The sequence below is a fragment of the Drosophila albomicans genome, chromosome 3 (genome assembly GCF_009650485.2).
Source record: "Drosophila albomicans strain 15112-1751.03 chromosome 3, ASM965048v2, whole genome shotgun sequence".
NCBI classification, from domain to species: Eukaryota; Metazoa; Arthropoda; class Insecta; order Diptera; family Drosophilidae; genus Drosophila; species Drosophila albomicans.
The window spans coordinates 44,202,510-44,216,230 of record NC_047629.2 but is presented as its reverse complement, the minus strand read 5'-3'; the positions used below and the strand labels follow the sequence as shown (position 1 = coordinate 44,216,230).

Here is a 13,721-nt window from a genome sequence, read left to right as displayed (position 1 = left end):
AAACAAGTAAAAAATATACAGTTAAGTGTGCTCGACTTTGATATACTCGCAACATATTTTAAGTAAAAGCAATACAGTGCGGTATTATTCTTTAAAAATATACCAATAAACTATACTATAATACTTAAAATATACTAAATGCTACATTTGGTATATTGATATAGTTATGCATTCAAAATATACCGTAGAATGCAGTATATACCAGATTGTCAGCCAACACAAAAGCACAAAGTTCAAAGTTTTAAAATATACCGAATTAATATACCGCGAAATGTCACAATATACCAAAGGCTATAGTTAGTATATTGATATATTAAAAATATACCATAGATTGCAAAATATACCAGATTGTCAGCCGAAGCAATTAAAGCCTGTATAAAGTAGGCGTTTTTCCGTCACAATAAAATTCCTTAACTTCTAAAATTGTTATCTGATAAGAAATTATAAATATTGTAGCTATTACTGTTAATACGAGTATTCGACTTTTCCGATTTGCTTGGTAGGCGTGAGAAAAGCTGGAAATATACTAGAAAAATACTACAATATAAATTGCAATAAAATATACCATATATAGTAGCACAACATATACCAGACTGTCAGAAAAGGTAACTAAGACTTGATCAAACATTACAAATGCTGTCTCTTATAGTCTCTGAGATCTAGGTGTTCATGCGGACGGACAGACAGACAGGAGGACATGGCTATATCGTCGCGGCTGATCCTGATCAAATATCTATATTCTTTATAGGGTCAGAGATGCCTCTTTCTGCCTCTTACATACATTTCCCGCAGTCATAAAGTTATAACACCCTTCTAACCTATGAGTAGCGAGTATAAACATATCGTACAGTGGCGGAACAAAATCATAAACAAAACAAAGACAGAAAAGAGTGACAAAGAGAAAGAGTGCGAAAGAGCGAGCGCGAGTTGAATGCGAGTGCATTGTGAGTGCACGGCGAGTACTCGTTTATGCATGAGTATAAGTATGAGTGTGAGTGTGTGTGAGTGCATTGACAACTCAACAGTCGACAGTCGACAACCGAGACTCAGGGTCAGTTCTTATGCATGGCGTCACCCGCTATGAAACCCAGTCGGAGGTCTGCACTTGTCCATGGCGCAAATCATGTGTTTATTATGTTAATTAATCGTTTTAATCAAAGATCAATACAGTTGACAACAAGCCACAGCGAACAGCGAGTGGAAGGGCACGCTGGTGGGCAAACAGCTAATTGCATTAAAAACTATAGACTCATAACTGATGGAAAATTGCGCAAACAATAGCTGCATAAGCAGCAAAGTCTTCAATGAAAATCGATTTCAACGTATTTATTGAGAAATGTCGCATTAACAATTTGATTTAAATAATCTTCTAATATCGAGAATTTACATTTGGAATTTCTTTATTTGTCAATTATAGAAAGATTTATAATATGAGTGTGATTGCATTTCCATTTTATTTTTATTTGTTCATAAGAAATTATGATATCATATGGATTATAAAAATCTTGTCAAGTTATTCAATATATAAGTAAAATTTCATGAAATCATTTCTAGGATTATATGATCTAACAAATGTTGTTCTCGTATTCATTACTTTTTTTTGTCTGTATTCTTAAAATCGAATAAATCTGGAAATTTTATATTTTTCTTTATTAAGAATAATATTATTACAATTGTCATAAGCAAAATTCATTAAGTTGTTCTATTTGATCTTAAGCTTGAAATCAAAAGACTAAATGTTTCAGATTAGAAATCTAGGGTATTTATATTATTATTTTTACAATCGTACAATAAGATCAAAAATTTTCACATAGTGTAATAAAATATTTAACTATTGAACATACTAAAATACCCTTCGAATTTTAAGATCTTAAACTTTATTTAATTTAATGTTCATTCATTTATTTAATATTCATTCCAAAATAAATTAAAATTTCAATAAAAGTAACAAATTAATCTATTACCTTCTTATTAGCTCATTATCTCTAAGTGAAATGATATTCAACTACTTTAAATTAAAAATCGAATCCTTATTTGAGTATTGAAAAAAAAAAACTATAATATCTGCATTATAATAAATCCTAACATATCAAAGTTAAAGTATTTGTTGCATTTCATTCTCCTTTCTAAAACTACCAATGAAATGATAAATTATTAAAAATTCTCATACTAATCTAAATATTTCATATAAGAAATAGTGGATGAAATATTTTCTCGAATTAAAAGTTTAACAGAAGGCATTTTAATTCGCAATAGTATACAATGGAATTTAATATTAAGAATCTAAGGCTTATAATAGCTTAGAATTTCTAATGCTATTCAATTAAAACAGGGCTTGATCAGCATATCAAGCAAATTATAATCCTTGCCTTAGCCTGAAGGCGTCTTTAGACCCTCAAAATATGCATTCAAAGTTACAAATAATAATAAGGAGAGAGAATAATCCTTTGCAAACCATCTGGGGTGAATTATAAAGCCTACGTAAAACGATACTTTGTTGCTCTAAAATTAAGCATAATCCTTCAAAAAGACTTCTATCGAAATGCAGCATGAGAACACAATTATACGAGTTTGCTGACAAATTATAAAGTGCTATCAATTGCTGATATCAGTTAAATTGTCGCACAATTAATATGTACAGTAATCTGTGATTGCAACCAAATCATTGCCATGTCAAATTGTATTGAAGGAGGCATTGAACTAAGCCATGTAAGCAGTTCATAAAGCATAATCATGCAGTCACAGATCCATAAATAATGTTGGGCAAACAAACGACGGAGGTTGGAATGACATAAAGAGAGTGAAAGAAAGAGAGATAGAAACCGAAGCGAACCGCATAAATGGCAATAAATGCTCACTTAAGGGTTAGAAAAATTGCTGAACTCTCTCTCTCTCTCTCTCATAAGGGAATTATTTTTGGTGAACTTTATAAATGAAGTGTGCGTGTGTGTTGTTTTTTCCCCCACGAGAGTTGAGCAGATTGCAGCCCACAGCGGGTGATCAAATGAAACAGCAAATATACATAGTACTTTTGAGATACATAAATTGTAGTTGTTTATGTAAAACATGCAATTTCGATTTGGCATATAATTTTTTAATACACACCCGATTTCTGCGCCCACCCGCTGTCATTTTGGGTGACAAAAAATGTCAAATGCGTAAATGTTAAGACAGCAGGAGCCACACAATGGGGAGAGAGGGGGAAGGGAGTTGCTGACGCAAGCTTCAGCCTCTGTCTACGACTTCGACTTGGATTCATTGCAGTGAGAAGGTGAGGAGAAGATTGAGACAGAGATGGAGAATGAGGTTGAGACTGAGACAGTAGCTGACTGCTATTTTCTTGCACAGAACATTTTCATATTCATGAGGCTAAGCGCCGACAACGACGCCCTCAGCCTCCTTCCCTCCTTCCCTCCTCCGCTCAGAGTTTATTCTCATTATCTCAGCTTGATTTTCAACATTTTTATGCGTCAAAAATGCTGCGTTGTCTCCTCAAGCTGTTGGCAAGTTGAGCAGATAGATAGATATATACTGAAAATATATATGTATATACTATATGTATGTGTATATATGGGTGAGGAGGCATATTCCAGTGCACGTGTCAATTGAAATGAATGTCGCCAGACGTCAGACGTCCCGCAGTCCACCTCCCACTCCTCCTCCTACTCCACCCACCACTTCGCAGCAATATCTCCACCTTAGGCATAAGTTGGCAACAACAATACTTTTTTTTTGTATGACTAATCTTTGGCGTCGTTCTTGTTGTTGCTTTTGTTTTCACTGCCTATGTTGTTGTTGTCGTTTTCGTTGCCGTTGTCGCCGCCATGACAAGAAAAATGCCAGCTACATCAATAAAGTGCACGGTGAAGAAGGTTCTAGACTTGTAAATACCCTGTCGCTGCTTTAATGTTAATCAACGGCTTGATTACAGCTTGCAAACATTACTTTTACCCAGTTCTTCTCATTTAAATCAACCCCTTATTAAGGCCTAATAGCAAATCAAATTCCGAAACGAATAGTCGACTCTAGAATACCCTACATAATATATAAGTTCTGTTTAAAAAAATTAATTTTAAATAAAATAAGAAATTTTATATTGAATGTATTGTAACATTTTTCTTTTTAACTATAATGAAAATATTATTTATTTGAATATCAAATTAAATCATTAAATAGATTAATTAGGATAACAAATACAATGTAACTTAGTTCAATATTTAAGTATGCATTTAAATTTGCAATAATATAAATATATTTATTCAATGTAATTCCTATTTTATTACCAAATATTCTTAAGAATTTATTGATTTTATATTTTCTGAAGATAAACTTTAAGTTTAGAACAATTTTAAAATATTTCTGTTTGTCTAGAAGGATTTCTCCATAAAAATTTCTTTAAAAATGAAAATTATTTTTGTAATATAAGTAAGTTGTCTATCTATATTATACAAATCATTTATTTAAAAGATTTTCTTATGCAAAATGTTCTAATGAATTTTATGGAGTATTTTAAAAGTTAAATTTCGCCCACAGGCGACTTAGGAATACCCTACAAATTACAGATATGTGGTTAAAATTTATATATTATGTAATATATAATATTATTATTAGTATTATTTATTTATTTAGTTTTTCATAATTTCAAAATTTTTTTTTTAAATTACACATTTTAACTACATTATTAAATATTCATAAGAAGATGTTCATTTTATATTTTTTGAAGATGAAATCTGAGTTATTTTCGAAATTTTCAAAATAATTGATCTAAAAGAATTTTTTGTTAGAAATTAAATGAAGTTTGTAATATCAATTAAATTTTAATCCAATTTCTATATATATTAATTAAGTCTTAATTCTATGTTTGTATATATGATTCTAACAAATATAGCCTTATATGATTAACTTTCTCATATTTATAGAGTATTCAGCACGTCAAGCATAATCAAATAATAGATTTGAAATTATTTTTCGAAAATTTGTAATTCAATTGCCATTTCAATAATAGAAAATGCAATTGTCTTTTCAATTAAAATCGTAATAAGAATGTGAAGTAGTTAGTAATTTATGAAAAGTGATGTCATAACTGTTAACTCTGCGACAACATTAAAGCGTCGACAAATGAATGCGTTATGAACGCCCAACATGCTAAGTTGTGGCAACCCTGGACGGATAGAGAGAGAGATAGAGACATGGGCAAGGGCAAGGGGCAGGGGCTGAAACCCAATCATAAACTCAAACAGACTTAGGCCATGTGCGAATCGGTTGGCTTTCATAACGTCGAGTCGATTGATTTTGCAATGATGCCACCGGTCAAACAGCTTGCCTGCCTCGTTGTGGCACGAACTGTGTGCAACTGCAACGGCAGCTATGTTAGTTGTGGTACCTTTGCACCACCACACACACACACACACATATAAAGTGAAATTGCGTCGCAATATGAGGGGGCAAATAAAGCCCTAAAGACACCCTTAAGCACCCTCAAGTATTTACATTTGAATTTCACACAAATAAACTCGTCCTGCTTGTTGAGTCCTCCCTCTTGTTGTTGTTGTTGTTGTTGCTGTTGTTGTTGTTGTTGTGTATCGCATCCCTTTTTGGGCAGCAAAATTAATAATAACAATAAATTGAAAATGGCAGCCACAGTGGCGGTGGCATGTGTGTGGCAAGTAGAAAACGCTTGCAACATTTGTATGTTGCACACAGATATTTCCTTTACACATACAAACGATTAACAATGGAACATTTGAGGTTCGATTTAAATGAATGCAATATTACTTATGTTGTGATTAAGATTAGCATAGTAATAAAATTTATTACGGATAACATTATTTAACATTTATAGCTTTTATATTTTTGTTATTATCTATAATATATTATTTCAAAGAAAGACAATAAAAATATTAAAAAAAAATTTTAAATAAACGTATTTTTGTATTAAATAATTGATTTACAGTTTAAAATAGTTCTTAAAATAAGAATATTTTAAAGATAAAATTAATATATAAGATCGAAATCTTATTTCAAATATTTTTCATCTTAAAGTTATTGTTATTATGATCGAAATTATCTCAAACTTAACATTTTTATTCTAATGTTGGGCCCTTGAGTTTTTTTTTTTGTTTAAAGCAAAAATTTATTCATAAAATTTTAGATCGAAATCTTGTTTCAAGAATTTTTCATACTTAAATTCTTATGAGTTCTTAAACTTACACAATTTATACAAATTTTTAAAAATAATAAATTTATTTTAAAATTAAAATGTAAGATCAAAAAATGTTTTTGAGGATTTCTCATTCTTTAATTGTCGTTTTAAGCTCTTAAACTTAAAAATTTTATTCTAATTTTAAACACATAATTTTTTCTCTCTATAAAGCAAAATTTTAATATTAAAATGGAATTGTTTAAATCGTTATTTTCAAATTTAAGTTCGAAATCTATTTGCCAGAATTTCTTTGTTCTTCATACAACATTTTCTTAGATAGAAAAGTTGTTAGTCTTCAGCCCATAATTTTTTCTCTCAGTGTAGATATGCTGACTGCCGACTGTCGAGTTGCAAGTTGCAAGTTGCATGCCGAGTGTGTCAACATTTTTAGTGGCTGGTGGTTGCACTCTAAATTTGAGGGGAGGCAGTAACAAACACACTTACACCCATACACACACGAACACACATACACACACGCATACCACACACACACACACTTACAGTTCGTTTCATGTCTGTCTATTTGACACTTTGTGTTTCAGTTATGCTTTTCATATTGATTTTCGTGCTGCTCGTTCTCATTCTCGTTGCTCGTCGTCGTTGCTCTTGTGTGTGTATGTGTGTGTGTGTGTGTATGTTTGTGTATTGAATTTCAAATGAATCGATTAGCTCGTTGCCTTCACTCAGCCAACAAGCTTGTTGTGCGTGTTGTGTTGTGTTGTGTGTGCGATGTGTGTTGTTGTTCTCTTTTTCCGCTTCCACATTTCCATTCTGTTTTATTTGTTTTGCATTGCATTTAATTAACTTTTATGCGCTTTTTGTTTTCTAGCATTTTAACTTATATAGATACAATATCTTTAGACTCGCCTTCAGCGATTCGCTATCTGCCCTCAGTATTCGCTATCTCACTCTCGCTCTCTCTCGCTGACGTGTAATGCGATAGGTGGCATTGGCTTTGATTTCAATCAGTGTGACATCATTTAGACTCAAATTACTCAGCGAATTCCACAGCAGCCGCGTAACTAAAGCTGCCCAATCAGCCTGACTGACTGACTGACTTATTGACTGACTGCCACGCCTCCTTTACCGCCCCACAACTAATCGCATTTAGCTAACTTTCTTATACCAGCTAGCCTGACTAGGGTTGAAGGGTATTATAACTTTGTACCTCTCTGAAATGCATGTAACAGGCAGAAAAAGGCATTTTCGACCCAATAAAGAATATATATTCTTGATCTGCGTCAACCGAAAGAGAAATACTTCTGTATGGGAAATTACGCCTACATCAATCGGATCTTGGTTGCTTCGGCTGACAATCTGGTATATTTTGTAGTATATGGTATATTTTGAATTTATCACCTTTTGGTATGTGTTAGCATTTTTCGGAATATTAATTTGGTATATTTTAAGAATAATACTGAACTTTTTGCTTTGTGTTGGCTGCCAATCCGGTATATTTTGCACTCTATGATATATTTTGAATGTAGTACTATGTTAGTAAACCAAATATAGCCTTTGGTATAATTTTAGTATTTTATGGTGTATTAAAAATACTTCTGGAATTTGTGATATTTTGTTGGCTGACAATCTGGTATGCACTCTATGGTATATTTTGAATGTAGTACTTCATCAATACACCACTTTGGTAAAATTTTGTATTTTTGGTATGTTAATTCAGTATATTTTAAGAATAATACTAAATTTTGTGTTTTAATTTAGATGATAATCTGGTATATTTTGAACGATATGATATATTTTTACTACACTTTGGTATATTTTAGCATTTTATGGTATATTAATTCGGTATATTTTAAGAATAATACTGTACTTTTTGGCTTTGATATGACTGACAATCTGGTATATTTTGATCTCTATGGTACATTTGGAACTATTCCAACTATGCTAATATACCAAATATAACCTTCGGTATATTTTAGCATTTTGTGGTATATTTATTAGATTTACTTTAAAATGAATACCGCATTAAAAATGTCTAGCTGGTATCTCACAGTCGAGCACACTCAACTGTAGCTTGCTTACTTGTTTTGTTCAATTTCCGCCTGGCTGTGATAACTATATAAATCTGACTTTCGTCGCGCTTAATTTGTTTAGGCTGCCGAAAAAGTCGCGTGGAAAACGCGCGGGAAACGCGCGCAACAATGCGTCAAATGCGCCGCAAGGCGCAAAACATTCGTCAACACTTTTTGGGCTGCGGATTTGCGTGGCAATTTTATTAGCATGTCCTGGGGGCAAACACAAGATGCCGCCGACGTCGGAGCAGCTCAAGGATGCTGACGAACACACAGACAGAGGGAACGAAAGACAGACAGACAGACAGACGGACAGACAGGCAGGCAGGAAGCTGGGAAGCTGGGCAACCCCCATGGAGTGGAAGAAGCAACACAGGAACTGAGTGGTTTGACATTTGTGCTGACGCGCGAACGTGTGCAGAGGATGAGCGCAGGACGAAGGACGAGAACTTCATGTGGCTGCCAGTTGTTGTTGTTGTTGCCAGGGTTGAACTTGCGCCGATAATCTCGATAATGAAGTGACTTTGCCCATCTCTCTCTCTGTCTCTCTTTCTCTCTCTTTTTCTGGTCATGCATCCTTCATCCTTCAAATCCTCACACATGCTCACAGTGTAACTCGTGCATATCCTTGCGATAGCTCTTTGCATTTTGTCTACGCTTTTGATATCCGGTTCGCAGCGCCTTAAGTGGTGGGTTTTATTTTATATTTTTTTTTTTTGTATATTTCGAATTTTTATTTCATGAGCGTTTTGCGTTTTGCTTTTTTTTTGTTCGTCGCTTTTGTCGTCGAGACTTTTGACCATTTGCACGGAAATTGAATTTAAATTGGAAGTTTTTAACCCCAGCGTGCGATAATCTTGCCCACAGCCCACCAGCCCATTGAATGTTGCCTACCCCCGGCAAATTGTCGATAAATATACATAAGACCCAACAACAACAACAGCAACTGAAAGCATGAAAAAAAAAGTTCAAACCTTCAAAAATCCAACAACAAAAGCATTTGCGTATTTCACTTTTCTTTCTTTTTTTTTAACTACAACAAAGGCATCGAAAATGTTCTTTTCAGATTCTATTAGCAAACAAATTCGTGATGGAACAGCTGTGTTGATGGGGAGGTGGATGGAGAGGGGCACAAAGGGGAGTAAGCAGAGTTAGGGGAAGGTGAATTCAGCCCAGAACCAACACTGCGGTTACACTGCCAAACAACGGCATTCTTTAGGGTCCTTTCACAGCACTGATCGCTGACAGCGATAATGAAGTGATCCTCGAGACAGAACTGAGATCACTTTGAATAACAAACTAGTTATATTTCAAATAGGGGATGTAGGACAAAGATCTGAAAGAAACTCCGCAAAATCTTTAAAAGAAATTGTTGCCTCATTTGCCGCCATCTCAACACCTCTTAAGGCGATTAATTTTAAACGCAAACAAGATCATTAGATACAATTAAATTGAGCCTAAATAATATTCATTTAAATTAATTTAAAAAATAAATATTTCAATTTAATATTTATGTACATAGTTATTAAAAAATACTTTCTTTATAAAAATTGCTAATTAATAAAATACAGAAACAAAATTAAATTTGTTCCCAAGAAACTTAATATTTGAATGAATTATTTTAATATAATATTTAAAGGAAAATTATTTTAATTCAATAATATAGATTTTAAATTATTGAAATTAATTCACTGCTGCCATAGTTTAAAATTAATAGCTTGCCTAGAATTTTATTATATGAAGATAAGTGATTCTCAAATAAGATTTATGGAATCCGAATTTGATTTCCTTACTTTATTTTTTAAAATTTCCATTCAATTTATTATTAAGTTTTTTTTTTTGTATTGTATTATAATAAAAAATTCATTCATTGCTTAGAGCTACATATTTTCTTCAACACCTTTTTTATTGTATAGTATTTTATATACTCTCCAACTTAAATTCATATTTAGGAATTGATTTCTTAATATTTGGTTTATTATGTTTATTAGATGTATTGTCTCTATAGATTAAATGTGATTAGTTTGATCCATTGAACTTCGGCCTGAATAATATAGAATACAGCTAGCTACACATTAGGTATTTTTTTAGTATATAGCTTCGCATTAGGTATTTTTTGTTAGTATGTATTAGGTTTTTTTATACTAAAAACCATTTTAATCATAATCTACAATCTTGAAAGAATTCTTGTGCATTTCACTTAACCCAATTGACTTACCAAGCTTCTTGATCTCAAATTCAGAATATTTATTAAATACTATCTTACTCTATTAGCAATTGTAGTGTATTTCCTACAGTCGTTGTACCCTTAAGCCAAGCTTGCACATGTTTCCCAGTCCCGTGTCCCGTTTGCCGTTTTTTTTTTTTTTGCTGTTTGGTTTTTTTGTTTGGTGCGTTTCATGTCTGTGCCTTCTGTTATTGCTTTTCATATTTTTGCCTTCGCATTCTATTTTCATTTCAATTTTGTACTCCATTTCTCACTCTCCTTCGCTCACTCTCTCCCTCTCTCCCATACTCTTCCTCTTCTATGCTAGCTGTCTTTTTCTAGCACAGTTCTCTAATGCTGTTTCACGGCTTCTTATTTTTGTGTCGGCTTTTGCGTTTTGCGTGTTTAACCCTTTGAGGTTACATTTGGCGTGTGTTTTGGGTAGTAGCTCCCCTCCCCTCGGGCTCCTCCTCCTCCTCCTCATACACTGCGGCTGCCCCCTTGAGGTTGCCTGCTGCCGCACAGCTTTCAACGTGTTGTCTGCTGCGAAAAGTGAGCAAAAATCACAAAAAAAAAAAGGTTCACAATTTGCGTTTACGCAGAGAAACAGCCCCGCAAATAAAAAGGATTTCATAACAACAGCAAAAGCAACAGCAACAACAATGGCAGCAACAAGCAAAGCTGATGAAAAGTAAAGGCTCAAATAAAAATGCTCGCCCCATCAGCAAGTAAATACCAAAGCGATACCAAAAGCGATACTATATGGATAAATATATGTATATAGAAATATATATATACAGAACAAGTTCAGTGTGCTCGACTGTGGAATACCCGCTACTCATTGAGAATAAAAGCAAAATAGTTCAGCATTAATAAACCAAATTAATGTATAGATAAAAATTCTGAAATATACCAAAGACTATATTTGGTATATTGATATAGTACAAGTAATAAAATTGCAGAGTGTGCTCGATTGTAAGATAGCAGCTACCCATTTTGAATAAGAGCAAAACACTTTGGTGTTCATTTTAAAATATGCAAAATTAATAGATCGCATCAATACTAAAAATGTAGCAAAGGTTGCGTTGGTTTATTGATATGGTACAACATTAAAAATAAACCATAGAACGCAAAATATACCAGATTTTAAAATATATCGAATTAGTATACCACAAAAATACTAAAAGGATAGGCTATATTTGGTATATAGAATGGTAGTAGTAATACATTCAATATATACCATAGTGTGCAAAATATACCAGATTATCAATCAAAGCAACTAACACCTGTAGTACTATAAGTAGTTTCTATAATAACTTCGACAATTTTTATCTGTTCACAACCAAATTCAGGAATCATTAATTTTGTAACTTCAAAATTACACTTGTTATTCGAATTTTGTCAATTTGCGAGGGCAGAAGTGGGCGTGGCAAAAATTTGAAACAAACTTCATCTGCATGGAAACATAACAAGTGCTGCCGAAAAAGAATTAGAGCTCTATCTCTTATAGTCTTTGAGATCTAGGTGTTCATATAGACGGACGGACAGACAGACAGACAGACAGACGGCTGTTGACGCTAATAAGGAATATATAACTTTAGGTGTTCAAAGGTGTCTCCTTCTGTCTGTTAAATAAATTTCCTGCTGGCACAAAGTTATAATACCCTTCTACCTTATGGGTAGCGGGTATAAAAATATATGTAGATACATAACATACATGTATCTGATATAACCATCGTATGGTTGGCATATTTAATCACAAACGATGACGCAGAAAAAGTTCAAAGCCAGAAGGAAGGAATTACAAAGCTTGCCTCGGCTCACTTCGACTTGCAGCATACCCCCAAATATGTGTGTGTGTGTGGCATGCCCCCTGCCCCCTGCACAACTCAATTGCTCAGTTGCTACCCCTGAACATGTGCTTATGTTATTGTCCTGCAACCAAGTTGAGGGAGAAGGAGGAGAAGGAGTGTTGCAAGCAAGTTGGTGTGGGTGGCAAACCGAAAATAAAAAGGTTCACTTTAACCCTTAGACGGACTCGTGAGTCATGTGAGTGTGAGATGAGCACGTCGCGTCTTCGTTTGATTACGATTATTATTATTATTATGATGATTGTCGCTGTTGTTGTTATGATTATTGTTGCTGCCAACTGAACTTTGAACTCGACAAAAAAGGGTTGCAAAGACGATCTTCGTTTAAGCGTTTACCTGAACTGCGTCTTAAGCCGGAAGCCAACTTCAGGTAGCTGATCCCCGAGAACTGTGAACACCCTGTATAACAGTAAGTAGCAAGGACGCAACAGGATGCACATTAGAACCACTAAACGTCCAATAAACGTTCCGAGTTGTGGAACAACCACCAAAGAGGCCAAGAACAACAACAAGAACAACACTCAAAACAACCACCGAGACGACCTCAGGCCAGGTGAGGCAAGGACAACAACAATGTCGACAACAGAAACGTAGCAAGGACATCATTATCAGCGCATTATCAACGCACAATTATCATGTGTAAAGCGATATACGTATATATATGTTATTTATATAGAGTACTTTATGTTTGGACTTTGACTTTGACAAAAAGCCTGCAAGGCAAACGAGGCTCATCTTTCGCAATTGAATCCTTGACATCAACATTCTTTAGAGCTCGCTTCGCTGGCTGACAAAAGTTGAATGAATGTTCGAGTATGTGTGTGTGTGTCAGTGTGTGTTGCACACACACTTTGGGCTGCGGTTTATTGGTTTGTAATAAGCTCTTTGAAGTGTTTAATTGAAGCTTTTGTTGTGCAATTAGGCGCCTAAAGTGAAGAGCCGCCAAGACAGCTCACTGAAAAATAGAGCAGCAGAGGGAATCAGAAAGAGATAGCTATAGCAAGAGAGAGAGAGGGAGAGAGACTACCTCTTGAGGTGTTGTCTATTGGTAATTGCTTGTGCTAAGTGCCAAACTCCTCCCTTGGCTTCATTCCACTACAAATGAATGTGAATGTGAGTGAGTGAGTGTTCGTATTCGCATTCATGAATGCGAATCAGTGTCTTCATTGAATTCCTCTGTCCACAAGTGTTTAGCTGCTTTGAAGTTCCTTCACTTTTGTGTGTTTGTTTTGAAGAAAAAACAGGAAGGACTTCGACTACTTAGTCTGTCTTCCAAGTCTATTTAAATGTCAACATATAATTGTGTCGAGTGGTTAACAAGTCAAACAGAACAGCGAAAATTCATTGCACACGCAGCGCGCAGCGAAACAAACAATTTCGAATGAGACGCGACTTCAATTAGAGAGTCTCTA

General features: G+C 34.2%; 1 long non-coding RNA gene across 1 annotated transcript; it reads left to right on the top strand.

Moving 5' to 3' along the window:
• Positions 1–386: 386 nt before the first annotated feature.
• Positions 387–1,427, top strand: LOC127565753 (uncharacterized). The gene is made up of 3 exons (XR_007955110.1): positions 387–605; positions 664–1,097; positions 1,161–1,427. It is a non-coding gene; the product is annotated as an uncharacterized LOC127565753 (long non-coding RNA).
• The last annotated feature ends 12,294 nt before the right edge of the window (positions 1,428–13,721 follow it).